Source organism: Canis aureus, chromosome 25 (genome assembly GCF_053574225.1).
Source record: "Canis aureus isolate CA01 chromosome 25, VMU_Caureus_v.1.0, whole genome shotgun sequence".
Taxonomy (NCBI): domain Eukaryota; kingdom Metazoa; phylum Chordata; class Mammalia; order Carnivora; family Canidae; genus Canis; species Canis aureus.
In genome coordinates this window covers 38,791,644-38,817,472 of record NC_135635.1, presented here as the reverse complement: position 1 = coordinate 38,817,472, position 25,829 = coordinate 38,791,644, and the positions used below count along the sequence as shown (strand labels likewise).

At 40.5% G+C, this 25,829-nt stretch overlaps 1 long non-coding RNA gene across 5 annotated transcripts in view; it reads left to right on the top strand.

Annotated features, from left to right (window-relative positions):
- The first annotated feature begins 467 nt into the window (after positions 1–467).
- Positions 468–25,829, top strand: part of LOC144297298 (uncharacterized) — a 76,612-nt gene continuing 51,250 nt past the window's right edge. For 2 of the 5 annotated variants that reach the window (XR_013364352.1, XR_013364350.1), the window contains exons 1-2: positions 603–787; positions 1,108–1,197. This is a non-coding gene — a long non-coding RNA (uncharacterized LOC144297298). The other 3 variants (XR_013364353.1, XR_013364354.1, XR_013364351.1) reach the window with 3 other exon arrangements.

The following is a 25,829-nucleotide window of genomic DNA, read 5'->3' as shown; positions in this document are numbered from 1 at the left end:
TCTGGTGATGTTCAGAGTAACGCCTCTGCCAAATAATTTGTTTAGTTCAGAAGACAACATTATAATTATCTCAGAAAATAAAGATTTCCCTCCCCTGATGCCTGTGACTGGGGAGATGGCCCACAATCAATAGGATACACATTCCTGACAGGAATTAGTACACTGAGACAGGGAATTCTGGAGCTTCTAGGGAAAGATATGGATTTTCTGTTCAGGAACATTTGATATTTCTTCCCTTTCCAACTTAGATTTCCTTTTCTCTAAATAAAGCTGGTCCTAATTCTGAGGTGTCTGAGGAAACAGGCCACTCCCTTTGTATACAGACATGATTCCAATGCAGTATTGTGTATGAGTCTTCCCTCCTCTGCACTGTGTTTAGATATGCTAGTGTTTGGGGTGGGGTGTTGCCCCCTATCTTTGCAGAAGCGAAGATAACTGATTTTCCTCAGTGTTTGGTTTTTGAAAGGCTTGGCCAATCCCCACTGAGACATTCATTATTCCCATTGTTTCTGAAACTGTGACCTCATCATCTTGTCACTCAGGAGGTGACAGAGCTGGGACAGAGAATTCCTTTATCTTTATTCACATCTTCATGGGTGGGTTTGAATCAGGCACCGGCTTTCATCTGAATGTGGCCTTTTGGCTCTATATCCTCTTTACCATGACTGTTCTTTCCATCATCTTTTTCTTATTTTCCCCTTCTTCAGTGAAGCTGATGAACACATAAGGAAATGCAAGTCTTAATGTGCAGCCTAGAAGAGGAGGGAGAGATCCACTAAAACGTGAGGTACTTGAAAATATGTTCCTTACTACATGATCTGGGAAAACAATTCTTATCTCTGAGCTTTAAAGCTTTTCAATGACCCCGGGCTAAGAGTTCTTAGAAACCATACTGTCATGTATGTTGGAAATACTTGATGGACAGAGGTCAGGACTGGGCCAGGAAGTCAGTGCCTGGTATGCCTGTGGAGGGTGAGGAAATATGTGGGTCCCTGACTGAGCTGAGCCTAATGCCCAGGTTTAAGAATATGAAAAACTCCATAGAATCTGGGGATCTGTGAGACAGTTGCCAGGAACTTGCTCCTGATCCAGGGAACTTTGTCTTAGTCTTGCTCAGATACAGATGCTCCCTGCATAATGCTGTGTATAAGAATAAAGAGGACAACATTATAAAGAGGGACTGTTTGGGAAGGCCAGGTAAGTATTCTTTGCCTTTAACCTCTTTTTCTGCACAAAAAGCTGGTAGCTCTGGTGGGTTCCAAAGCCCACAAACTAGGTAGTTTAGACATGCACAAACCTGGTCTTGGTGAGAGGGTCTGCAAATAATCTCCCCTTCCTTCTTCAGAGCGTTCTTTCTAGTGAGAACATTTGCCAAACTGAGTTTTTGTTCTGAGCTGCCATTAACTCCTATGGGTGGAAACTTGTCTCCTTTTTGTCTATTTCTGTGATGTTTCTATTAAAGGGCCCTTTTAACTCCTATGAAATTTTTCCATATTATGTTAACAGTGAAAGGAAATGAAAGATTCCTTTTCAGGAATTCATAACCAAGCAGTAGTTGTAAATTTGATTTTGAAATAGAAATAAAGATAGAAGGATTCTGGCATCTGTAGAGATGAGACCTTTAGAAAAAAATTGAAAATGATTCTGATCATCTGTTGACCATAGCTCCCACAAACTGTGTACATGAGGCAGCCTACCTCTCCAGGTAGGGTCAGTTCTCCCATCCTTTGTGTGTTCCATGACTCTTCATGGCATCACAGAGAGAGAACACACCAGATTCTTGAGTTCTCTGTGTCTACCATATCTTACACTTGGTATGAATATTACATGTTCTGCCGATGCTCTGACCAAGTTTCCCTCACACAAAATTGAAATGTCTGGTATATAAAAGGCTCTTGTATTGCTTTGATGTCAGTAAAACAGATGGGAAATAAATTTTTGGTGGGATAAATGGTTGGATTTAAGAACATTTTTCATCAACTCAAGAGAAGAGTGGTTAGACCATGTGTTTGTATTTGTCCCATTCCCAACATAACCAAAGTGTATGGTGGTATTAATTGTAAACAACCACAACGTCTATCCCAACATTGCCATTAAGTAAATGAGAACATAAAATTTGTTATTGTAGTTGGAGAAGTTAAGTGAATTGCCCCAAATTTCATGTGAAGTCACTGTAGCTCTCGGTCATTTATATAAATGTCTCCACTTTCCCAATTCGTGTTTCACTTCACCACTCTACTACCGTCCTTGAGACCTTTGCTTGCCCATAGAGCCCAACGTAGAACAACAATAGCTCAAGTGATAATTTTAAAAGAGTCAAATGGGTGGCTTTGTCTAGGATTTTTCCCTATTGAAGCAATGAGAGGTATTGCCCTCGTGGAGGGATGAAGAGACACAGCTTTATCATCCACGGCCTCTTGTAAGTGGCCAAGGAAAGCTGAAGTTAGTACAACTATCCTTTCTGAGAATTCAGAATCTGAGTAGCTCCTATCTCTCTTTTACATCAGCTTTGCCCTTTGCAAGGCATTACTGTCATCCCCCTTTATCCTCACAGAGGCTGGCTAAAGCTTGGGTTCAGTGGTTATCCCTCTCTCCTGCCTCGTTCTTGGTCACAGATGCACACATTCTTAAATTCAAATGTTAGTTCCTTGGAGTGTCACAATTTTTTTGTGCTAACTCTATGTGTGATAAAGTGTGGGTAATTAGTTTAGATACTAAAATACTGGCACATTTGTGATATGTTTAATCCTTATAATTTTGATTAAAACCTTCCTGATATGTAGTTTCAATAGTTAGACATCAGATTTTAGGAGAACATTATCACAAATTTTCTTTCTTTCTTTTTTTAAGATTTTATTTATTTATTCATGAGAGATACAGAGAGAGAGAGAGGCAGAGACACAGGCAGAGGGAGGAGAATCAGGCTCCATGCAGGGAGCCCGACTTGGGACTCGATCCTGGGACTCCAGGATCATGCCCTGGGCAGAAGGCAGGCACTAAACCATTGAGCCCACAAATTTTCTTATTCACACACAGAAAGTTAGAGCTAGGTGAGACCACCAAAAATACAAACTCCCATTTTTCCATTTACAGATGAGAAAACTCTCTTTTCCTCTTAGTTGTATGGATGAGAGTTGCATGGCTTTTGGTGACTTTATTCATGAAGCTCAAGTAATCACTACTATTTGGGAATAAACAAGGCTGAGGTTATCCACATGGAAATTTTGGCAAATCAGGAGAGGAATGAGGGATCTCCGGAGAACAGAGCTATGTTTTCCTACCTTCCATTCCTTGTGAATTTATTCATGTTTTGCAAAGTGATTTGTTTGCATCTCTATCCTTATGTTTTTATTGATTATGTAGATAGGGAGATAGTTCTATAGTTGTTATCTGGCTATATCTCTTATGGTAATTACTTACCAGAATATGGTCCATGAGCCACATATTTCTATCCTGATATAAAGGCTGTGAGATATTTGTTGATACCCTGAAATATCTGCAATCTGAGTCTCTTGAAATTGTGTCTGCCTAAATAGGGTTCTGTCATTTTGCTGCATTAAGCTGAACCAAGGAGTGTTCCTTTTGCTTTAGGCCATCCTCTTCAGCCTCCAGGGAGAGAAGCTCTGAGAGGAGAGGAAGCTGAGATGAGACAAGATCACTCACTGTGAAGGTGGTAGGAGACAGAACCCAGGAAGTCTGCCCTGTAACATCAGTTTGACAGTGGCTAAACCTGTAAGGGATCCTCTGTGATGTCATGTTTCAGGCAGGAAAGAGCTTCTCAGACCCTCTTTATCTATTTGTACTGAAATGAAATGGATAATAAACACTTAGATATTCTCAGAAAAGTGCTATGTTATAAGGAATTCTTTGCAGAATATCTATCCTCTTTCATACTAATTCTTTTAATAAATCAAAATCCCAAACACACTTCTGTTGTCCTACATGAAGGAACTGTGTTACTTCATTTCTCAAGGCAGCATGTGGTCTTACTCGTCCAGGTGAAGAGATGCTCATGGTTTTTATCAGAATAAGAAGACGCTGAATCCGGGACCAGAACCGAGCCCTTCCTCCATCCACCCAAAATGATTTCACTGCCAAATCGTACATATTCTAAAGTGTTTTGCCCAGATTAGCACTTTCTTGCACAAATGTCATTCTGCTCTCCTGTCGTACAATGGAATATTGTTTCAAGGATAGATGCGTGGGGAAGGAGTTTGTTGCAGCTTTTAGGGTCTCATTCCTCCCTAAACCTCTTGTCCTCCCCCCCAAATATTACTCCTCTATTACCAAGTTAAACTAATTTTATCTCTCTTCCACATAAGCACACACTTCTTCGTCTTCACCTACCACATACATTTGTTTACCAAGTCCTACTGTTTCTTTGCTCTTGCTCTCTGTCCACCTTCCTTAACCAAAGGCAATATCTTTGTCATGGTCCTGAAGCACTCTATTGTTTGCCTGTGCAATTATAACAGCTCCACAATTCAGATTATGGAACTAAACTGTCCCCTTTTCATGCTATGCTCCACATTTCATTATAGTTAGCCTAAAAATCATGTTTCACCATGTCCTTGCTTTCTAAAAAGGTTTCTGTTGGCTCTTCACCAACTCTATCTGTGCTTTTATACTTTGGCATCTACCGGATCCACTTCCAGACTGAAAAAGAATGAAGATTCCCTGATGCAATCTCTGTAATTTTGAAGAAGCATATTTTAAGAAGCACATGTGACAAAGACTCTTTGCTCACTCCAAAATCTGTGCTTTTCTTCTTCCTGAGCAAATGGCTTTTTAGCAAGAGATTATGCTTCTTAACTTACCCTGCAACAAGTAGCAGCAATGTGATAAATGTTAACCAATGGAATGCTAACAAATGATCCATGTTAAATCCATATCATTGGCTAAAAGGAAAATGTTTTCTCTGTTCTTGAGGTGGAAAGGGGACCAACTGAGGTCACCTTAGAAGTCCTGTTTATTTTATTATTTTTAAAAGATTTTATTTATTTGTTCATGAGAGACGGAGAGAGAGGCAGAGACATAGACAGAGGGAGAAGCAGGCTCCATATGGGTAGCCCAATGAGGGACTTGATCCCTGAACCCTGGGATCACGACCTGAACCAAAGGCAGAAGCTCAACCACCCAGGGACCCCAGAAGCCCTGTGTAGAGGAAGGAGAACAGCTTTTCTAGCCAGGATTCTTGGGGTAATTTGTAGAGTAGAGGCCACCTCTTGCCCCTGCACATTTCCCTTAGGGAGAATAAACTTCTTTGTTCATTAATCACCATATTTTTTGTCTTCTTTCTTAGAGTTGCCTGGCCTTTACTATAACTTTACATTCTTCTGTTCATGATGTTTAGTATATCACAAGAACTGTTGACCCAGGGTTTCAAACACCACCGTTCTTAAAGGACCACCACAATCTGACTCACCTAACATGTAGCTTAGGCACCAACAGTATACACACACACACACACACATACACACACACACATTTTACTATTACCTGAGCACTGTAGTCCTTTACTCAATTTTTTTAAACTTATTTAACTTATTTAACTTATTTTCATACCAGTGTGCATTATTCCTTTCCCTGAATGGTCTTCCCTTATAAATGTCCCGTACCTTTCCTTTTTCTCAGATATTCTTTTTTCACTTAAGAGTTTACCTTAAAAACTGTTGGATCAAAGAGGGCCAAAAAATGTTTAAAGCTTAAAAACAAAATTAATTTGGCTTTCACTTGCATAGCAGATTTATTTGGTGCTGCTGGCTAATGGAACTTCTTCCCATCCTATGATTCTTCCACCCACTTGGGTGGTCAGTCATCTGTATTCACTCTGTGAAAAGGAGAAAGAGGATGAACAATGCATAGAAGTGGGCCACATTCTATTGGTGACACTCAGTCACATAATCACACTTATTTGTAATAAATGCTGAGAAATATAGATGGAGTATATACTAAAAATCATATTATTTATAAGAAGGGGACAGAATATGGTGTACCACTAACGATCTTGTTAAGATGAAAGAGGACAATGTATAAAGAACTCCTCACCTTGACATATCACAAACTGTTGAAAAACAAAGAGAAAAATCTCAAAAACAGCAAAAGAAATATGATTTACCATGTATTAGAACACTATGATTTCTACTAGAGTTAATGGAAGTTCAAATGCAAATTATGTAGTACGAGTGAAGAATCCTTATCTCACATAAATGAACAATATACATTCACTTATATTCTAGATACAGATAAACAAAAGACTGAAAACATTCTAAAACATTAGCAGTAATTGTTGGTAGAATTATTAGCGTTTATTATTGTCCTTTTAGTATTTTCCACATTTTTTATGAAATATGTATTCATTTTCTAGTAAAAGAACTAAAGTTTCCATAAATAGAAATATATCAACGGGGATACCTGGGTGCCTCAGTGGTTAAGTGTCTGCCTTTGGCTCAGGTTGTGATCCCAGAATCCTGGGATTGAGTCTCTCATCAGGCTCCCTGTGGAAAGCCTGCCTCTCCCTCTGCCTTTGTCTCACTTCTCTCTGTCTCTCATGAATAAATAAAATAAAATCTTAATATATATATGTATATGTATATATATCAGCAATTTTAAATAGGAAAACTTTTAGTGAAGGACAAAATGTTAATTAAACATATCTTAATAGGTCAGCATTAAATTTTTTATTTATTTATTTATTTATTTATTTATTTATTTATTTATTTATTTTTAGCATTAAATTTTAATATTTAAACTCTCTACTACATTTCCTCACAATATTTACTGCAAACGTAATGCATGGCTAGGTCCTGGGATTTACAACAAATCTAAGGGATGAAGATTTTGCTCTCTCTTAAGAAGAAACTTTCAAAACAAGCTTCTCTCTTGGAACTGGGATAATTATTCTTTCTGACCAGATTCATAGACCAAAATATCCTGATTTACAAAATCCCTCACTCCTTGAAAGCAGAGACCCTAAATGAACAAAAGCTGTTTGGAGGCTTAAAGATTTAAAATTTTCCCTTATTGGGGCACCCGGCTGGCTTAGTTGGAACAGCATGGGACTCTAGATCTTGGGGTTGTGAGTTTGGAGTTGTGAGTTCAAGCCCCACATTGGGTATAGAGATTGCTAAAAAAATAAATAAACTTAAAAAAATAAAAATTTCCTTTATCATAATCTAGTCTTCATTTTCTCTATTACATCCCTTATAAGAGCTCCATGAAGCCTCTTGCTTTTTTCAAAATTATTTTACTTTTGAGACTGTAATTTGTTACAATGACTATGGGAAGAACAATATACTTAAAATCTGAGAAAGTTAAGCTAGAAGCAAGGGCAACTGACGAAACTCATCATGAATAAATCTAATAGGGATAAAAATAAAGATGACAATTCTGATATTCAATTTTGAAAATGGTGCTTTCTACATTCAAGTCTCTATTTCCATAGAGAAACTACACACACTTGAACCATAAGAACAGCCATTAGTTGGCCTCAAATAATGTTTTTCATTATTCAGTTTATTATAGTAGAAGTCTTAGTGATTGTCTTAGGCAGTTCAGGCTACTATATCAGAATACCACAAACTGGGTGGCTTATAAAAAGAGAAATTTATTTTTCAAGTTCTGGAGGTTGGAAGCCTGACATCCAGGTGGCAGCATGGTCAGGTTCTGGTGAAGGCCTTCTTTCAGGTTGTAGACTGCCAACCTCTCACTGTTATCCTCACATGGTGAAAAGAGAGTAAGAGTGTTCTCTGTGATCCCTTTTATAAGGGCACTAATTCTTGCCATAAGCCCTACTTCCTAATGCCACCATCTTGGGAGTTAAGATTTCAGTATACCAATATGGTGGGGTGGGGGGAACAGGTAACAAACATTTTGTCCATAACAATGATACAAGTAATTTAACTTTTATTATTATCAGTCTTTATCAGTTTAGCTGTTCTTTTATTGCTCTGTAAATATTGTTTGGACCAGCTTTCTATAGGGTAAGTTGACTTCCTCCTCTTCATTCAAAAGTTACTATTTCTATCAAAGACATTTGGAGGCTGATATGAAATTATAAAAGGGACAATAAGTTCCTATTCTAGAAGATTTTATTTATTTATTTATTTGTTTGAGAGAGAGAGAGAGAGAGATAGCACAAGGGGAGGAGGGGCAGAGGGAGAAGCAGACTCTTGTCTGAGCACAGACCTCTCGGGGGGCCCGATCCCAGGACCCCAGGATCATGACTTGACCTGAAGGCAGATGCTTAACCAACTGAGCCACCCAGGCACTTCAATAAGTTCCTATTCTGAATAAAGCTGCTTGTATATATATATGAAGATGAACACACAAACAGCCCCCCCCCCCCCCCCCCCCGCATACACCCCTCCGCACAAAGAATTGATCACTTAGGACAGATTTAAGTGGTCTTCTTTTTAAATATTACCTTCTACGCCAAGATCTTAAGCAATTTTCTTCATGCCTTGGTAGTAAGAATTCTGAGTCCCAGGATGCGAAAACAACTTACTTGACAAAGAAACAGTTAAATAACATCAGAGTGAAAGAGGAAGGCAAAATTATATATAGTTTTGCTTTTGAAATTTTTCTGGAAATTAATCTTTAAAAAGTCTTTAGTTTAGACTCTAGTAATTCTGAATTTATGATTAATGGGGTTTAGACAGGGCAAAGATGCTCCTTTGTTTCATATGATAACTGAGTACAGGTACTCCCTGTACCTCTGAATATGTATTTGGAGATAGGGACTTTAAAGAGGAAATTAGGTAAAATGAGGCCATCTGGGTGAGCCCTAATCCAAGATGACTGACATCCTTGCAAGAAAGGAAGATTAAGAGGAGGAGGGGCAAGATGGCGGGAGAGTAGGGTCCCCAAATCACCTGTCTCCACCAAATTACCAAGAAAACCTTCAAATTATCCTGAAAATCTATGAATTCGGCCTGAGAATTAAAGAGAGAACACCTGGAATGCTACAGTGAGAAGAGTTCGCGCTTCTATCAAGGTAGGAAGACGAGGAAAAAGAAATAAAGACACAAAAGGCCTCCAAGGGGGAGGGGCCCCGCGAGGAGCCGGGCTGAGGCCGGGGCGAGTGTCCCCAGGACAGGAGAGCCCCGTCCCGGAGGAGCAGGAGCTGCACCGACCTTCCCGGGGGAAAGGGGCTCCAGGGAGTTGGAGCAGGACCCAGGAGGGCGGGGGTGCCCTCGGGCTCCCGGGGACACTAACAGACACCTGCGCCCCGGGAGAGTGCGCCGAGCTCCCTAAGGGCTGCAGCGCGCACGGGGGACCGGAGCAGCTCGGGGGGCTCGGGGGCGGCTCTGCGGAGGGGGCTGCGGGGCGGGAGCAGCTCGGGGGCGCTCGGGGGCGGCTCTGCGGAGGGGGCTGCGGGGCGGGAGCGCGACTCCAACAGCGCAGGCTCCGGAGCACAGGGCGCCGGGACACAGCCCAGGATCCTGCCTCCCCCCGGGACAGGCAGAGGCCGGGAGGGCCCAGGACAGCGAGGACGCTCCTGCCCCAGCTGAGCAGATCAGCAGCCCCGCCCCGGAGCCTCCAGGCCCTGCAGACCGAGAGCTTCGTGGTTCCTGCCGGAGCTGAATCCAGGTTTCCAGAGCTGCCCCGCCACTGGGGCTGTTGCTCCTGGGGCCTCACGGGGTAAACAACCCCCACTGAGCCCTGCACCAGGCAGGGGCAGAGCAGCTCCCCCAAGTGCTAACACCTGAAAATCAGCACAACAGGCCCCTCCCCCAGAAGACCAGCTAGACGGACAAGTGTCAGGGGAAGCCAAGGGACTTAAAGTACACAGAATCAGAAGATACTTCCCCGTGGTTCTTTTGTTTTGTTTTGTTTTGTTTTGCTTTTTGATTTGTTTCCTTCCCCCACCCCCTGTTTTTTTCCTTTCTTTCTTTTTCTTTCTCTTCTTCTTCTTTTTTTTCGTTTTTTTCTTCCCTTTTTTTTCCTCTTTCTCTTTTCTTTCCTTCTTTCTCTCCTCTCTTTTTCTCCTTTTCCCAATACAACTTGCTTTTGGCCACTCTGCACTGAGCAAAATGACTAGAAGGAAAACCTCACCTCAAAAGAAAGAATCAGAAACAGTCCTCTCTCCCACAGAGTTACAAAATCTGGATTACAATTCGATGTCAGAAAGCCAATTCAGAAGCACTATTATACAGCTACTGGTGGCTCTAGAAAAAAGCATAAAAGACTCAAGAGACTTCATGACTGCAGAATTTAGATCTAATCAGGCAGAAATTAAAAATCAATTGAATGAGATGCAATCCAAACTAGAAGTCCTAATGACGAGGGTTAATGAGGTGGAAGAACGAGTGAGTGACATAGAAGACAAGTTGATAGCAAAGAGGGAAACTGAGGAAAAAAGAGACAAACAATTAAAAGACCATGAGGATAGATTAAGGGAAATAAACGACAGCCTGAGGAAGAAAAACTTACGTTTAATTGGTGTTCCCGAGGGTGCCGAAAGGGCCAGAAGGGCCAGAATATGTATTTGAACAAATTCTAGCTGAAAACTTTCCTAATCTGGGAAGGGAAACAGGCATTCAGATCCAGGAAATAGAAAGATCCCCCCCTAAAATCAATAAAAACCATTCAACACCTCGACATTTAATAGTGAAGCTTGCAAAATCCAAAGATAAAGAGAAGATCCTTAAAGCCGCAAGAGGCAAGAAATCCCTGACTTTTATGGGGAGGAGTATTAGGGTAACAGCAGACCTCTCCACAGAGACCTGGCAGGCCAGAAAGGGCTGGCAGGATATATTCAGGGTCCTAAATGAGAAGAACATGCAACCAAGAATCCTTTATCCAGCAAGGCTCTCATTCAAAATGGAAGGAGAGATAAAGAGCTTCCAAGACAGGCAGCAACTGAAAGAATATGTGACCTCCAAACCAGCTCTGCAAGAAATTTTATGGGGGACTCTTAAAATTCCCCTTTAAGAAGAAGTTCAGTGGAACAATCCACAAAAACAAGGACTGAATAGATATCATGATGACACTAAACTCATATCTCTCAATAGTAACTCTGAATGTGAACGGGCTTAATGGCGCAGGGTTTCAGACTGGATAAAAAAACAGGACCCATCTATTTGCTGTCTACAAGAGACTCATTTTAGACAGAAGGACACCTACAGCCTGAAAATAAAAGGTTGGAGAACCATTTACCATTCGAATGGTCCTCAAAAGAAAGCAGCGGTAGCCATCCTTATATCAGATAAACTAAAATTTACCCCAAAGACTGTAGTGAGAGATGAAGAGGGACACTATATCATACTTAAAGGATCTATTCAACAAGAGGACTTAACAATCCTCAGTATATATGCCCCGAATGTGGGAGCTGCCAAATATATAAATCAATTATTAACCAAAGTGAAGAAATACTTAGATAATAATACACTTATACTTGGTGACTTCAATCTAGCTCTTTCTTTTTTTTTTTTTTTTTTTAATCTAGCTCTTTCTATACTCAATAGGTCTTCTAAGCATAACATCTCCAAAGAAACGAGAGCTTTAAATGATACACTGGACCAGATAGATTTCACAGATATCTACAGAACTTTACATCCAAACTCAACTGAATACACATTCTTCTCAAGTGCACATGGAACTTTCTCCAGAATACACCACATATTGGGTCACAAATCGGGTCTGAATCGATACCAAAAGATTGGGATCATCCCCTGCATATTCTCAGACCATAATTCCTTGAAATTAGAACTAAATCACAACAAGAAGTTTGGAAGGACCTCAAACACGTGGAGGTTAAGGACCATCCTGCTAAAAGATGAAAGGGTCAATCAGGAAATTAAGGAAGAATTAAAAAGATTCATGGAAACTAATGAGAATGAAGATACAACCGCTCAAAATCTTTGGGATGCAGCAAAAGCAGTCCTAAGGGGGAAATACATTGCAATACAAGCATCCATTCAAAAACTGGAAAGATCTCAAATACAAAAGCTAACCTTACACATAAAGGAGCTAGAGAAAAAACAGCAAATAGATCTTACACCCAGGAGAAGAAGGGAGTTAATAAAGATTCGAGCAGAACTCAACGAAATCGAGACCAGAAGAACTGTGGAACAGATCAACAGAACCAGGAGTTGGTTCTTTGAAAGAATTAATAAGATAGATAAACCGTTAGCCAGCCTTATTAAAAAGAAGAGAGAGAAGACTCAAATTAATAAAATCATGAATGAGAAAGGAGAGATCACTACCAACACCAAGGAAATACAAACGATTTTAAAAACATATTATGAACAGCTATATGCCAATAAATTAGGCAATCTAGACGAAATGGACGCATTCCTGGAAAGCCACATACTACCAAAACTGGAACAGGAAGAAATAGAAAGCCTTAACAGGCCAATAACCAAGGAGGAAATTGAAGCAGTCATCAAAAACCTCCCAAGACACAAGAGTCCAGGGCCAGATGGCTTCCCAGGGGAATTCTATCAAACGTTTAAAGAAGAAACCATACTTATTCTCCTAAAGCTGTTTGGAAAGATAGAAAGAGATGGAGTACTTCCAAATCCGTTCTATGAGGCCAGCATCACCTTAATTTCAAAACCAGACAAAGACCCCACCAAAAAGGAGAATTACAGACCAATATCCCTGATGAACATGGATGCAAAAATTCTCAACAAGATACTGGCCAATAGGATCCAACAATACATTAAGAAAATTATCCACCATGACCAAGTAGGATTTATCCCCGGGATGCAAGGCTGGTTCAACACCCGTAAAATAATCAATGTGATTGATCATATCAGCAAGAGAAAAACCAAGAACCCTATGATCCTCTCAATAGATGCAAAGAAAACATTTGACAAAATACAGCATCCATTCCTGATCAAAACTCTTCAGAGTGTAGGAATAGAGGGAACATTCCCCAGCATCTTAAAAGCCATCTACGAAAAGCCCACGGCAAATATCATTCTCAATGGGGAAGCACTGGGAGCCTTTCCCCTAAGATCAGGAACACGACAGGGATGTCCACTCTCACCACTGCTATTCAACATAGTACTGGAAGTCCTAGCCTCAGCAATCAGACAACAAAAAGACATTAAAGGCGTTCAAATTGGCAAAGAAGAAGTCAAACTCTCCCTCTTCACAGATGACATGATACTCTACATAGAAAACCCAAAAGTCTCCACCCCAAGATTGCTAGAACTCATACAGCAATTTGGTAGTGTGGCAGGATACAAAATCAATGCCCAGAAATCAGTGGCATTTCTATACACTAACAATGAGACTGAAGAAAGAGAAATTAAGGAGTCAATCCCATTTACAATTGCACCCAAAAGCATAAGATACCTAGGAATAAACCTAACCAAAGATGTAAAGGATCTATACCCTAAAAACTACAGAACGCTTCTGAAAGAAATTGAGGAAGACACAAAGAGATGGAAAAATATTCCATGCTCATGGATTGGCAGAATTAATATTGTGAAAATGTCAATGTTACCCAGGGCAATTTACACGTTTAATGCAATCCGTATCAAAATACCATGGACTTTCTTCAGAGAGTTCGAACAAATTATTTTAAGATTTGTGTGGAATCAGAAAAGACCCCGAATATCCAGGGGAATTTTAAAAAAGAAAACCATATCTGGGGGCATCACAATGCCAGATTTCAGGTTGTACTACAAAGCTGTGATTATCAAGACAGTGTGGTACTGGCACAAAAACAGACACATAGATCAATGGAACAGAATAGAGAACCCAGAAGTGGACCCTGAACTTTATGGTCAACTAATATTCGATAAAGGAGGAAAGACTATCCATTGGAAGAAAGACAGTCTCTTCAATAAATGGTGCTGGGAAAATTGGACATCCACATGCAGAAGAATGAAACTAGACCACTCTCTTTCACCATACACAAAGATAAACTCAAAATGGATGAAAGATCTAAATGTGAGACAAGATTCCATCAAAATCCTAGAGAAGAATATAGGCAACACCCTTTTTGAACTCGGCCACAGTAACTTCTTGCAAGATACATCCATGAAGGCAAAAGAATCAAAAGCAAAAATGAACTATTGGGACTTCATCAAGATAAGAAGCTTTTGCACAGCAAAGGATACAGTCAACAAAACTCAAAGACAACCTACAGAATGGGAGAAGATATTTGCAAATGACGTATCAGATAAAGGGCTAGTTTCCAAGATCTATAAAGAAGTTACTAAACTCAACACCAAAGAAACAAACAATCCAATCATGAAATGGGCAAAAGACATGAAGAGAAATCTCACAGAGGAAGACACAGACATGGCCAACATGCACATGAGAAAATGCTCTGCATCACTTGCCATCAGGGAAATACAAATCAAAACCACCATGAGATACCACCTCACACCAGTGAGAATGGGGAAAATTAACAAGGCAGGAAACCACAAATGTTGGAGAGGATGCGGAGAAAAGGGAACCCTCTTACACTGTTGGTAGGAATGTGAACTGGTGCAGCCACTCTGGAAAACTGTGTGGAGGTTCCTCAAAGAGTTAAAAATAGACCTGCCCTACGACCCAGCAATTGCACTGTTGGGGATTTACCCCAAAGATTCAGATGCAATGAAACGCCGGGACACCTGCACCCCGATGTTTCTAGCAGCAATGTCCACAATAGCCAAACTGTAGAAGGATCCTCGGTGTCCATCGAAAGATGAATGGATAAAGAGGATGTGGTTTATGTATACAATGGAATATTCCTCAGCTATTAGAAATGACAAATACCCACCATTTGCTTCAACGTGGATGGAACTGGAGGGTATTATGCTGAGTGAAGTAAGTCAATCGGAGAAGGACAAACATTATATGTTCTCATTCATTTGGGGAATATAAATAATAGTGAAAGGCAATATAAGGGAAGGGAGAAGAAATGTGTGGGAAATATCAGAAAGGGAGACAGAACGTAAAGACTGCTAACTCTGGGAAACGAACTAGGGGTGGTGGAAGGGGAGGAGGACGGGGGGTGGGAGTGAATGAGTGACGGGCACTGGGGGTTATTCTGTATGTTAGTAAATTGAACACCAATAAAAATAAATTAAAAAAATAAAATAAAATAAAAAAAAAACAAACAAACAAACAAAAAAAGGAAGATTAGGACACAAAAACACCCAGACCAAGGGGTGAATATGTGAGGACACAGAGATATGGTGGTATATATAAACCTTATCTATAAACCAGTGAGAGGCTTCCAAAGAAACTAAAACTGCTGACACTTTTATCTCAGACTTCTAGCCTGTAAAACTGTGAGAAAATATATTTATGTTGTTTAAACCTCTCAGTCTATGGTATTTTATAATGGCAGCCTTGGCTCACTGATAGACTATGCACAATAATAAACTAAACAGAATTCCTGAGGAAAAATGTTTTCTAACATAGAAACTTAATTTTAAGTCTGTTAAAAATAACATTTGTGGTATCTATTTGCAAAGAATAATTGTGCTAATACAAATTACTGGTTATTAAAATTGGTTTAGAATAATCTAGACTTAATCCTTTGTCCTTCACATCATATAGATGGAAACATAAGGTACACATTTAAAGAATACATTTCAGTTTAAACTTTTCAATGAGTTTTTCCAGATAGAGAAATTAATATCATCATCAATAAATAAGGAATGGCATATGACTAGGAAGGAGGCTGCAACCATATATACAATTAAGTTCCAGTATTACTTAGAATAGTAACTACTACATCATATCTGATCTAGTTACCATCTAAATGGTTTTCATGTACTTCATCTCTAATTTTTCTTTTTTTCCTTTCATAAGAAATATTTATTTCTTTATTTTAGAGATGAGTGGAGGGAGGGGCCGAAGGAGTGGGAGAGAGAAGCCCAAGCAGACTCCAAGGTCAGTGTGGAGCCTGATGTGAGGCTCAATCCCAAGATCCTGAAATCATGACCTGGGCCGAAAACAAGAGTCAGATGCCCAACCAACTGAGCCACCCAGGTACCCCTTGCCTCTGATTTTTCTAACATTTTTCTCTTATTTTGGTAATTTATTTTTGAGAGGAAAAGGAAAAAGAGAAATGCAAGCTCATTCACTTGAGTGCTTGGGTCAAATCTGGAATAGTTTTATGCTGATGATGCCTGAATATTCTATAACAAAAATCAGGAGATATGACTTACATCTGCACCCTAGTATTTATCCCCATAAAAACATTCAGAATTGGTTCTGGATGACATAAGAATGAGCTTTTCAGAATTGCTACTTTACCCATGCTGGGAATTAGAAAGTTTTCTCAATGCCATTTTTAAAGCATCTAGTGCTTTCTAGTGCAGTGCTTTCCACAAGTTCATTTCCTTTCTCCATTATGCTTGGACCACCTACTCTACTCTGGGTGCAGGTAATGAATGAATGATCAGATCTCATTAAACTTTCTGATTCCTTGACACCTTAACAAAAATCATGAACAAGCTGTAATTTTAATAAGTGATGATCTGAGAACTTGAGAGAAAACATGGCTCTTTTCACAGCAGAACTCTATGTTGACTTTGACTTTCTTTCTCATTGGGTACTGTTAAGTGTTTTAGAATTGCTCTTTGGGGATCCCTGGGTGGCGCAGCGGTTTGGCGCCTGCCTTTGGCCCAAGGCGCGATCCTGGAGACCCGGGATCGAATCCCACATTCGGGCTCCCGGTGCATGGAGCCTGCTTCTCCCTCTGCCTGTGTCTCTGCCTCTTTCTCTCTCTCTCTGTGACTATCATAAATAAATAAAAATTTAAAAAAAATTTAGAATTGCTCTTTATAAATATATAAATATCTGTGTATATATTTTTGAATATGTGTATATATATATATGTTATATATATGACATTGTATAATGAGCACTGTTTTTCTAAATCTTTAGAGCTTGTTTATTATGCTAATGATTTCTTATCAGACAAAGCCACCTACATTTAACAAATATTGAGCCCATATCATGTGGTAGGCACTGGAGATTAAAACAATAAAGAGCAATTTCAGTGCACTGAATCTGGATTGTACTTAAGAGAAGGAAGTGTGAATATCCTATCCTGTGTAACAAAAATAAAAAGAACTCCTGGGAAGTTATTAATGAGTAGTATTCAAAGCTGAGATCTAATTATCCTCTTCCTTAGTGATAGACTATCCACAACTTCAGCCAATGCTCAGAAACCAGTCCTGATAAATTCTGTAAGCTTTCTATAAGAATAACTTCCTCATCACTCATACTCTTCCAGAAGGAAACTTTGAATGTTTAAAAGACTGAGGATATAAATCGGTCCTATAATATACATGGTAACATTAAGATAGGGGAAAAAAAAGGATGCCAAATTCGGTGAGAGTAGATCTGTGTGTTGAGTTTCATTGATTGAGTAATACCTCTCAAATTACCCAGTAAGCTTAAGAAGCCCGAAGTCATTTTGAGGCTTCCAAGGCAGGAGGAACTTCCAGCAAGCAGAGCTATCATGGATGCTGATGCCATCTAAAAAAAAGGCAAAATTATCTGTATTACCTAGTAGGAGAATACTTCCCTACAGAGGGAGGAACTGTTAGGTGCAGTCTTTGAGCAGCTCGGAAAATACAATAGAGCAAGAAATGCATATCACATAACTAATGATCATGCTCAGATATTGTTTCCTTTTTCTGTCTTTTTTTTTTTTTGTCAGTCTTTTTTTTAATTGGAGTTCAATTTGCCAACATACAGCATAACACCCAGTGCTCAGCCCATCAAGTGCCCCCCTCAGTGCCCATCACCCAGTCACCCTCACCCCCTGCCCACCTCCCTTTCCACCACCCCTTGTTCATTTCCCAGAGTTAGGAGTCTCTCATGTTCTGTCTCTTTCTGATATCTCCCACTCATTTCTCTCCTTTCCCCTTTATTCCCTTTCACTATTTTTTTATATTCCCCAAATGAATGAGACCATATAATGTTTGTCCTTCTCCGATTGACTTACTTCACTCAACATAATACCCTCCAGTTCCATCCACGTCGAAGCAAATGGTGGGTATTAGTCATTTCTAATGGCTGAGTAATATTCCATTGTATACGTAGACCACATCTTCTTTATCCATTCATCTTTCGATGGACACCGAGGCTCCTTCTACAGTTTGGCTGTTGTGGACATTGCTGCTAGAAACATCGGGGTGCAGGTGTCCCAGCATTTCATTGCATCTGTATCTTTGGGGTAAATCCCCAACAGTGCAATTGCTGGGTCGTAGGGCAGATCTATTTTTAAATCTTTGAGGAATCTCCACACAGTTTTCCAGAGTGGTTGTACCAGTTCACATTCCCACCAACAGTGCAAGAGTGTTCCCCTTTCTCCACATCCTCTCCAACATTTGTGGTTTCCTGCCTTGTTAATTTTCCCCATTCTCACTGGTGTGAGGTGGTATCTCATTGTGGTTTTGATTTGTATTTCCCTGATGGCAAGTGATGCGGAGCATTTTCTCATGTGCATGTTGGCCATGTCTGTGTCTTCCTCTGTGAGATTTCTCTTCATGTCTTTTGCCCATTTCATGATTGGATTGTTTGTTTCTTTGCTGTTGAGTTTAATAAGTTCTTTATAGATCTTAGATACTAGCCCTTTATCTGATACGTCATTTGCAAATATTTTCTCCCATTCTATAGGTTGTCTTTTAGTTTTGTTGACTGTTTCTTTTGCTGTGCAGAAGCTTCTTATCTTGATGAAGTCCCAATAATTCATTTTTGCCTTTGTTTCTCTTGCCTTCTTGGATGTATCTTGCAAGAAGTTACTGTGGCCAAGTTCAAAAAGGGTGTTGTCTGTGTTTTCCTCTAGGATTTTGATGGAATCTTATCTCACATTTAGATCTTTCATCTATTTTGAGTTTATCTTTGTGTATGGTGAAAGAGAGTGGTCCAGTTTCATTCATCTGCTTGTGGATGTCCAATTTTCCCAACATCATTTATGTAAGAGACTGTCTTTTTCCCAGTGGATAGTCTTTCCTCCTTTATCGAATATTAGTTGACCATAAAGTTGAGGGTCCACTTCTGGATTCCCTATTATGTTCCATTGATCTCTGTGTCTGTTTTTGTGCCAGTACCACACTGTCTTGATGACCACAGCTTTGTAATACAACCTGAAATCTAGTATTGTGATGCCCCCACCTACGGTTTTCTTTGATAATATTCCCCTGGCTACTCAGGGTCTTTTCTGATTCCACACAAATCTTAAGATGATTTGTTCCAACTCTCTGAAGAAAGTCCATGGTATTTTGATACGGATTGCATTAAATGTGTAAATTGCCCTGGGTAACATTGACATTTTCACAATATCAATTCTTCCAATCCATGAGCATGGAATATTTTTCCATCTCTTTGTGTCTTCCTCAATTTCTTTCAGAAGTGTTCTGTAGTTTTGAGGGTATAGATCCTTTACATCTTTGGTTAGGTTTATTCCTAGGTATCTTATGCTTTTGGGTGGAATTATAAATAGGATTGACTCCTTAATTTCTCTTTCTTCAGTCTCATTGTTAGTGTATAGAAATGCCACTGATTTCTGGGCATTGATTTTGTATGCTGCCACACTGCCAAATTGCTGTATGAGTTCTAGCAATCTTGGGGTGGAGTCTTTTGGGTTTTCTATGTACAGTATCATGTCATCTGTGAAGAGGGAGAGTTTGACTTCTTCTTTGCCAATTTGAATTCCTTTTATTTATTTATTTTGTTGTTGTTGTCTGATTGCTGAGGCTAGGACTTCCAATACTATGTTGAATAGCAGTGGTGAGAGTGGACATCCCTGTCGTGTTCCTGATCTTAGGGGAAAGGCTCCCAGTGCTTCCCCATTGAGAATGATATTTGCTGTGGGCTTTTCGTAGATGGCTTTTAAGATGCTGGGGAATGTTCCCTCTATCCCTACACTCTGAAGAGTTTTGATCAGGAATGGATGCTGTATTTTGTCAAATGTTTTCTTTGCATCTATTGAGAGGATCATAGGGTTCTTGGTTTTTCTCTTGCTGATATGATCAATCACATCAATTGCTTTATGAGTGTTGAACCAGCCTTGCATCCCAGGGATAAATCCCACTTGGTCATGGTGAATAATCTTCTTAATGTATTGTTGGATCCTATTGGCTAGTATCTTGTTGAGAGTTTTTGCATCCATGTTCATCAGGGATGTTGGTGTATAATTCTCCTTCTTGGTGGGGTCTTTGTGTGGTTTTAGAATTAAGGTGATGCTGGCCTCATAGAATGAGTTTGGAAGTACTCCATCTCTTTCTATCTTTCGGAACATCTTTAGTAGAATAGGTATGATTTCTTTTTTAAAAGTTTGATAGAATTCCCCTGGGAAGCCATCTGGCCCTGGACTTTTGTGTCTTGGGAGGCTTTTAATGACTGCTTCAATTTCCTCCCTAGTTATCAGCCTGTTCATGTTTTCTATTTCTTCCTGTTCCAGTTTTGGTAGTTTGTGGTTTTCCAGCAATGTGTCCATTTCTTCTAGATTGCCTAATTGATTGGCGTATAGCTGTTTGTAATAAGTTTTCAAGATTGTATGTATTTCCTTGGTTTTGGTGGTGAACTTTCATTTCTCATTCATGATTTTATTAATTAGAGTCTTCTCTCTCTTCTTTTTAATAAGGCTGGCTAATGGTTTGTCTATCTTATTAATTCTTTCAAAGAACCAACTCCTGGTTTTGTTAATCTGTTCCACAGTTCTTCTGGTCTCTATTTCGTTGAGTTCTGCTCAAATCTTTATTAACTCTCTTGTTCTGCTGGGTGTAGGATCTATTTGCTGTTTTTTCTCTAGCTCCTTTAGGTGCAAGGTTAGTTTTTGTATTTGAGTTCTTTCCAGTTTTTGGATGGACGCTTGTATTGTGATGTATTTCCCCCTCAGGACTGCTTTGGCTGTATCCCAAAGATTTTGAACAGCTGTATCTTCATTCTCATTAGTTTCCATGAATCTTTTTAATTCTTCTATAATTTCTTGGTTGACCCTTTCATCTTTTAGCAGGATGGTCCTTAACCTCCACATGTTTGAAATTCTTCCAAACTTCTTGTGATTTAGTTCTAATTTCAAAGCATTATGGTCTGAAAATATGCAGGGGATGATCCCAATCTTTTAGTATCAGTTAAGACCTGATTTGTGACCCAGTATGTGGTCTATTCTGGAGAAAGTTCCATGTGCACTTGAGAAGAATGTGTATTCAGTTGCATTTGGATGTAAAGTTCTGTAAATATCAGTGAAATCCATCTGGTCCAGTGTATCATTTAAAGCTCTTGTTTCTTTGGAGATGTTGTGCTTAGAAGATCTGTCAATTGTAGAAAGCACTACATTCAAGTCACTAAGTATAAGTGTATTATAATCTAAGTATGTCTTAACTTTGGTTATTAATTTATTGATATACTTGGCAGCTCCCACATTCGGGCATAAATATTGATGATTGTTAGGTCCTCTTGTTGGATAGATCCTTTAAGTATAAAATAGTGTCCCTCTTCATCTCTTACTACAGTCTTTGGGATAAACTTTAATTTATCTGATATAAGGATGGCTACCCCTGCTTTCTTTTGAGGACCATTTGAATGGTAAATGGTCCTTCAACCTTTTATTTTCAGGCTGTAGGTGTCCTTATGTCTAAAATGAGTCTCTTGTAGACAGCAAATATATGGGTTCTGCTTTTTTATCCAGTCTGAAGCCCTGCACCTTTTGATGGGGTCATTAAGTGCATTCACGTTCAGAGTTACTCTTGAAAGATATGAATTTATTGTCATCATGATACCTATTCAGTCCCTGTTTTTGTGGATTGTTCCCTTGGACTTCCTCTTTCTATTACAGAGTCCCCCTTAGTATTTCTTGCAGAGCTGGCTTGGTGGTCAGATATTCTTTCAGTTTCTGCCTATCTTGGAAGCTCTCTATCTCTCCTTCTATTCTGAATGAGAGCCTTGCTGCATAAAGTATTCTTGGCTGTAGGTTCTTTCTCATTTAGGGCCCTGAATATATCCTGCCAGCCCTTTCTGGCCTGCCAGGTCTCTGTGGAGAGGTCTGCTATTAATCTAATATTTCTCCCCATAAAAGTTAGAGATTCCTTATCACTTGCTGCTTTAAGGATCTTCTCTTTATCTTTGGAATTTGCAAGTTTCACTATTAAATGTCAAGGTGTTGAGCGGTTTTTATTGATTTTAGGGGGGGATCTCTCTATCTCCTGGATCTGAATGCCTTTTTCCCTTCCCAGGTTGGGAAAGTTCTCAGCTATGATTTGTTCAATTACATATTCTGGACCTTTGTCCCTTTTGGCGCCCTCGGGAACCCCAATTAAACGTAGATTTTTCCTTCTGAGGCTGTCATTTATTTCCCTTAACCTATCCTCATGATCTTTTCATTGTTCTTCTCTTTTTTCCTCAGTTTCCCTCCTTGCCATCAACTTGTCTTCTATGTCACTCACTTGTTCTTCTACCTCATTAACCCTCATTGTTAGGACCTCTAGTTTGGATTGCATCTCATTTAATTGATTTTTAATTTCTGCCTGATTAGATCTAAATTCTGCAGTCATGAAGTCTCTTGAATCCTTTATGCTTTTTTTCTAGAGCCACCAGTAGCTTTATAATAGTGCTTCTGAATTGGCTTTCTGACATTGAATTGTAATCCAAATTTTGTAACTCTGGGAGAGAGGACTGTTTCTGATTCTTTCTTTTGAGGTGAGTTTTTCCTTCTAGTCATTTTGCTCAGTGCAGAGTGGCCAAAAACAAGTTGTACTGGAAAAAGGAGAAAAAGAGAGAAGAGAGAAAAGAAAAAAAGAAGAAGAAGAAAAAAAAAAAGAGGAAAAAAGGGGGGAAGCAAACAAAAGAAAAAAAAAACAAGGGGGAGTATCCTCTGATTCTATATGTTGTAAATCCCTCGACTTCCCCTGGAATTTTCCAGTGCTGCTTGGTCAATAACTTGTTTTTCCCCTGTCCTTCTAGCTGGTCTTCTGGGGGAGGGGCCTGCTGTGCTGATTCTCAGGTGTGGGCACTTGGGGGGAGCTGCTCAGCCCCCTGCCTGGTGCACGGCTCAGTGGGAGTTGTTTATACTGTTTATCCTGTGAGGCCACTGTGAGGCTCAGTGGGAGTTGTTTATCCTGAGACCACAGGAGGAACACCAACAGTGGCGGCGGCCAGCTCTCCAGCCCTGGAGTCAGCTCCCGTAGTAACTACCACAACTCCCAGTCCGCAGGGGCCTGGATGCTCCCGGAGCGAGGCCACCGATCTGCACAGCTCGGGGCCGCCTGGCAGCAGGAGCGTCCTTGCTGCCCTATGTCCTCCCGGCCTCTGCCTGTCCTGGGGGGAATGCCGGATCTTGGGGTGTGTCCCCCAGTGCCCTGGGCTCTGGGACCGCACAGCCCCCTCCGTGGGAGCTGCTGCCTGAGCCAATGCGGAGCTACTCCTGGGCCAAACCATGCCCACGCTTCAGCCCTTTAGGGAGCTGGGCCGGTGTGTGGCCGGCTCTCCCCTGGCGCACAGGTCCTCTGTTAGTGCCCCTGGGAGCCTGAGGGCATCCCTGCCCCTCCTGGGAGCCTGCCTGAGCTCCCTGTGAGCTCCTTTCCATCGGGGAAGATTGATGAAGCTCCTGCTTCTCCAGGACTGGGCTTTCTTGTCCTGGGGGCACTTGCCCCGGGCCTTAGCCTGGCTCCTCCCGGGGCCCCTCCCCCTTGGATGCTTTTTTATTTCTTTATTTTTTCCCCGGCTTCCTACCTTGATAGAAGTGCGAACTCTTCCCACTGTAGCATTCCAGGCTGTTCTCTCTTTAAATCTCAGACCGAATTCATAGGTTTTCAGGATGATTTGAAAGTTATCTAGGTAATTTGATGGGGACAGGTGACTTGGAGACCCTACTCTGCCCTCATCTTGCCCCCTCCCCCAGATATTGTTTCCAAGTAAAACATTTAATTACCAAATTTAAAAGGGTAAACCATTAAGCCAGTATCATCGATAAAAGTGAAGTTATAATTAGATGATCAGATTTGCTCCCAAGCCTAAATATATATCACAGCCTAAATATATATCACAGTCCTGTTCATAGCAGAATCAAGAGTGATGAAGAATTGCCCATAGATGGAGACATTTAAGTAACTGAGTATTAAGGTTGACTATGACTGGATCTATTAAGAGTGACTGTCTTAACTTCTGGCTTCCCATCTGGCATTTAAGAAGCTTGGATGTCGGGCAGCCCGGGTGGCTCAGCGTTTTGGCGCCTGCCTTTGGCCCAGGGTGTGACCCTGGAGACCCAGGATCGAATCCCACGTCAGGCTCCCTGCGTGGAGCCTGCTTCTCCCTCTGCCTGTGTCTGTGCCTCTCTCTGTGTGTGTCTCTGTCATGAATAAATAAAGAAAATCTTTAAAAAAAAAAGAAGCTTGGAGGTCATCATTGCTATTCATACAACAAAAAAAAGCTGAACAAATTGAAAACCAACAACTTTTTCTGGATTTGCCAGAGCATAGAAGTTGCAGGGCAAACTGCTGCCCCCCAAATTAGAGACTGGTAGGCAGAGGGAGATCACAACTTACTGGAATAGAAGTCCAGGAGCAGAAAGCTCTGTGGGAGCCAGTACAGTGAAGGAACACCGAAACTGCTATTGACAAATTGCTGGAGGCTCATTGTGGACAAACTTGAATGTTAAGGACTTCAGGGGCCCCACACTTCTGTGAGTTTTACCTTTAGGAGCTCTATCAGCTTCTCACAGTGAAGATGAGAGAAAAATCCCCTTGTGATTTCAAGCAGGAAAAAAAGGAAAAGTAGCCATTTTGAAATATGCCTGGAACATTTGGGTTTTTTTTTCTTTTTTCTAATTTAAACAAACAAAAATTTTTAACAAGGTCTGCCCTTAAGGGAAACTAATCAGAACCTAATGGACTGGAATTTTACCAGAGCCTAAAAGACCTGGGGGAAGAGTAATACTCAACTTCAGCCCCATCTGGCCTTCCTGTCTCATCTAAGAAAGAAAGAATACCTGAGGACACAGGCTCACTAAAAATTTGAGACTAAATCATAGGCCTGCAGAATGATTCCCCTCCCTGCCCCCACATTACTGTGGCATCACTGGGCTGCTAAATACTAACAAGGGATTACAACTGAAAGAACTGCACATATGAGACATTATTGATGAAGAAGTCACTAAGGAACCCCAAAGATATAGGATCCAAAAACACTGATGGAAATTTTAGCCTCTGACACCTATAGTTTATAGTTAACAGTCAACACGGTTTAACCTCTAGCCAGATAAACATAAAACCATACACTAAAGGCTTATTTGCCTCAATTCCTTTTACCTAGAACATCACATCTGGCTTTCAAGAAAAGATTACAAGGCACACTGAAAGATAAAAATATAGTTTGAAAAGACAGAACAAGCATCAGAATGAGACTTAAATTATGGCAGAGGGATTAGAATGGTCAGACTAGGAATTTAAAATGACTATGATTGAGGCACCCAGGTTGTTCAGTTGGTTAAGTGTCCAACTCTTGATTTCAGCTCAGGTCATGATCTCAGGGTCCTGTGATCTGGCCCCACCTTGGGCTCTGCAGTTAGTGGGGAGTCTGCTTGAGAAGTCTCTCTCTCTGCCCATCCCTCTCACCCCTCCTCCTACCCCCACCCCTTATTCACGTGCTCTCTGTCTAAAAATAAATAAATAGGGACCTTGGGTGGCTCAGCAGTTGAGCATGTGCCTTTGGCTCAGGGTGTGGTCCCAGGGTCCCAGTATTGAGTCCTGCATTGGGCTCCCTGCATGGAGCCTGCTTCTCCCTCTGCCTGTGTCTCTGCCTCTCCCTCTGTGTCTCCCATGAATAAATAAATAAATAAATCTTTAAAAATAAATATTTAAAAAATAATAAAATAACTGATTAAGATGTTAATGGCTCAAATGGAAAAAGTGGATAAC